Consider the following 4,487-nt stretch of genomic DNA (forward strand, 5'->3'; position numbering starts at 1 on the left):
GTTGTGGCCTCTCCCATTGCGGAGCACAGGCTGCGGACACGCAGGCTCAGCGGCCATGGCTCACGGGCCCAGCCGCTCCGCGGCATGTGGGATCCTCCCGGACCGGGGCACGAACCCGCGTCCCCTTCATCGGCAGGCGGACTCTCAACCACTGCGCCACCGGGGAAGCCCCTTGGTGGCTCTTTAGATCCACCCAGCCCCAATTCTCCTATTTAATAATGGTCAACACTTACTGAGTGCCTTCTGTGTAGGTTACTGGGCTAAGGCCCCTGTCTACACTGCCTAAAGTGAGTTTCCATATTCTAGGGTGGCGAGAGTGTGCTGTTACTCTCCTGTTTTACAGATGAGGAAACTGAGGCACAGGGAGGTAAGGTCTCTTGCCGGGAGATCACAGAGTTAATGAGGAATAAACCTGGATCTAAATAAGGGCAGTCTTCCTCAGGCTTTAAACTCTTAACCATGGTTTTATACTGCCCCCTGTAATCTGGGAATAATAATACCTCCCTCCTAGGATCGGGGCAGAGATTAAATGAGAGAAATGTATGCCAAGCACCTGGCATGCAGTGGGCCCTGGATAAACCTTGGTTCCCTTTGCTTCTGGCCAGAACCACTTCCCCATTCTCCTGGGACTCACCTCCTTAATCCCCCCTAGTCTTTGCAGAGGGGACCTGATCCATTGCCCAGTGTAGTGTTCCAAGAATGAAGATACAGTGTCTATTTAAAAAGCCCTTTGGATTTAAATTGAATAGTTCCCTCCCCCCCACCCCCGTTTTAATCTGCACGCTTTTAACGGCTCACTTCATGGACATTAATTTTAATGGGACGATTATTACCCTGTTTGGAAGCCTGCCCCTCAAAATGCTGGGCTCGTGAGGTGCTGCTGGGTCGGGTCCCGGCAGCTTGGATGTTTTGTGTAGCAGAGAGAGTGCAGCCTTGGCCGTGGGCACTGGGGATGTGTCATTTCAGCAGAGGGAGAAGAGGGGGTGATGGAAAAGTGGGGGAGAAGAGAAGACCTCCTTCTCTCCCCCCAATACTCTGCAGGTGACAGTCAGTCCCTAAATTGGCTCACCTTAGAGTGGGCCCACCAAGTTCCCCATTCACTAACTGGGGAACTTGGCCTTGAGATGAGGTTTTTTGGAGCCTCCATTTCCTCAACTGTAAATTGGGAATAATAGTACCTACTTCAATAGCACCTACCTCATAAATAAGATCCTACCAGGAAGCCCTGAGCACGGTGCCCAGCACACCCATGAGCATTTAATAAATGTTGGCTACTGTTACTATTTTATAGTAGATCATGCACTCACTAAACAGCGTGCTTTGAAGAATGTTGGAAGGCCCGCACCCTCAAATATATATGGTTCCCCTATTGTGAACTGGCGATTCTGTCACTGATGTTGAGTATTGTCTAGAAAAAGCAAATTCTTTGGGAGAGTGACATGTAACACTCTCCTAACGCTTTAGTAAAAATGCATTTTTGATTTTCACGTTTAATAAACACACGGTGCTTACTCTGTGCCAGGTACTGTTCTAAGTGCCTTAGATGTATCAACTCATTTAACGACCCTATGTAATAGGACAGGTATGATTATTGGTCCTTTATTTTGGATGAGCAAACTGAGGCAGAGCATTTAAATAATTTGACCAAGGTCATACGGCTGTCTGGCCCCAGAGTTAATGCTCTTTAGCATTATGTCACCACTGTGGACTTAGGAAGAGGGAGGGAGGGCGGCTGTTATGGGCCAAACTGTGTCCCCCTAGAATTCCTGTGCAGAAGTCCTAAGCCCCAGGACCTCAGAATGTGACTGTATTTGGAGACAAGGCCTTTAAAGAGGTGATTCAGGTAAAATGAGGTCATTAGAGCTGGGCCCCAATCCAATATGACTGGTCTTCTTATAAGAAGAGGGAGAGACACCACGGGTACATGGCCATGTGCAAGCCAAGAAGAGAGGCCTCAGATAAAACCCACCCTGCTGACACCTTGATCTTGGACTTCTGGCCTCCAGAACTGTGAGAAAATAACTTTCTGATGTTTAGGCCCCCCAGTCTGTAGTGCTTTGTTATGGCAGCCCTAATACAGAGGGAGTGAGAGGGAAAAATTGCCCTAAAAGGGAAGCTAGAAGCAGATATTCACCAGACTATGGCCACTTTTTTTTTCTTTTCTTTTTCCTCCCCATCCCCCATTATTTTTTCTCTTTTAGGTTGCTTTATTTGCTTTTAGGCCTTACTGATTCTGAAAGTGTGCACCTCAGATTGGGACTTGAGCCCACGTGCCAGGACTCAAACCCAGCTAAAACCCACGGTCTTCCAACTGAAATCATACACCTGGTTTCAGGACTTAATGAAGCTCATGTTCTTGATGTCTCATCGCAGAAAGAATTCAGTGAGAAACAAAGTGATAGGTAAGAAGTGGATTTATTTAGAGAGGAACACACTCCCCAGACAGAGTGTGGGCCATCTCAGAAGGTGAGAAAGGCCTATGGCCACTTTTACTGCCGAGCACATGCCTGGATATTTTTCTAGGACTGTTCATCCGTTTCCCTTCCTCCTCCTTCGTGTCCCGTTGGAGATCTTTAACGGAGGAGGAGTTTAAGGGGATTATTTTGAGAAATAGTTCATGAAATCCAGTTGATACATTTATTCAGAGAAAACTTTCCATACCAATTGCAAGAATGTGCAGCCTCTCTCTTATAAAGAAATAAGATAGATTTTTCTAGTCCATGAAGACTTCCTATGGTACCCCAGTGCTTAAAATTGGGCTTAGCACATGGCAAGTGTTCGGTAAATATTTGTCAAAAGGAAGAAAGAAAGAAAGCAAGGAAGAAAGAAAGAGGGAGGGAAGGAAAGAAGGAAAGAATGAGTGAATGATAAGCATCCTGATTTGTCTTTCCCACTTTCAGACATGCATGGTGATGTACACAGAATTGTTAATATCAATAACATTTAAAAAATTTTGCCGCAAATCATTCCTTTACCTTCTACAGAAATCAAAACTCAAATGTTTCTAGCAGGAAGTGTATGTGTATTGGGGGGGTGGGTAGTATTTCTTTTCTTTAATTAAATCAATAATAACCTATCCTGGTGTTGGAGACCAACTGAGCCTTACCTTACGGTGTTTTAATTCATGTGGCTTGGTGAAGTGATAAATGAATGAACAGCTGTTGCCTCCTCCAAACAGCTGTGTTTCCTGAAGCCATGTATTAATGCCAGGGCCAGCTTTGATGCCAGGAGTTGGCCTGGTGAACAACAGAGTTCTTGAATCTAAATCAGAGTTATAGCACAGTGGTCTGACACCCTGTGCCAGAGAAACCTGGGTTTGAACTCTAGCCCCATCATGCAATGTTGGGCCCTGCCTTGGGCATAATTTTCATCTCTCTGAGCCCCCACTTTCCCATCTGTAAAATGGGAATAATAATCAAAACACCTACCTCATTGAGTTGTTGTGAGGATTAAAAGAAAGAATGTATCAAGCGTTCAGCAAAGTGCTTGGCACTCCATAAATATTTGTTATGGCCCTTGTTGATGTATCAGGATTACTAAGCATCCACTTTAGAAACAGAACAGGGACCATGACCCAGACCCACTGGGAAAACAAGAGGATTAATATTTCAGTGAGTCCAATATTCAATTACATCACAGTTATTCCTGGGAAAGTCCCTTGCATTCAGTAGAGCCAGAGCAGCACGGTGCTCATCTCTCACATTTATCCTATTTAACCCTCTGATGCCTGGAAAGATGGGGTAATTCCTCGAGGGCTCTCCGAATTATTCACTTGCTACTTCTCCCTTAAGGATATTTTTTGTTGTAAGTAAAGAGAAAACAGCAGATGAATGTCCACAGCAGGAGAGAAAAGATTAACCAGCCCATAATTATAGTCTCATCAATACTTTAAGTGTAAAGGGTAAAGCTCACTTAAATAAAACCTAATTCCTTGATTACTGGAGTCACAGGAGATAGGGCTGATTAAACTTGTACTCCCATGGGGCTTCCCTGGTGGCGCAGTAGTTAAGAATCTGCCTGCCAATGCAGGGGACACGGGTTCAAGCCCTGGTCCAGGAAGATCCCACATGAGGCAGAGCAACTAAGTTCGTGTGCCACAACTGCTGAGCCCGCGCTCTAGAGCCCATGAGCCACAACTACTGAGCCCGCGGGCCACAGCTACTGAAGCCCGCATGCCTAGAACCTGTGCTCCGCAGCAAAGAGAAGCCACCGCAATGAGAAGCCCGCGCACCGCAACAAAGAGTAGCCCCCGCTCGCTGCAACTGGAGAAAGCCCACACGCAGCAACGAAGACCAACGCAGGCAAAAAATAAATAAAATATAAATTTAAACTTGTACTCCTGCTGTGAAAATTCAGACATATTGTCCTTTGCTCAGGCAATAATCACTTTATTGTAGGCAACTGAGCTTACTTTAAACAAGTGAATCACTAGACTTGAAATTATACTGATGAGAGGATAAATACTAGAGAACAATTTGGCAGACCTG

Source organism: Physeter macrocephalus, chromosome 19, assembly GCF_002837175.3.
Source record: "Physeter macrocephalus isolate SW-GA chromosome 19, ASM283717v5, whole genome shotgun sequence".
Lineage (NCBI taxonomy): Eukaryota > Metazoa > Chordata > Mammalia > Artiodactyla > Physeteridae > Physeter > Physeter macrocephalus.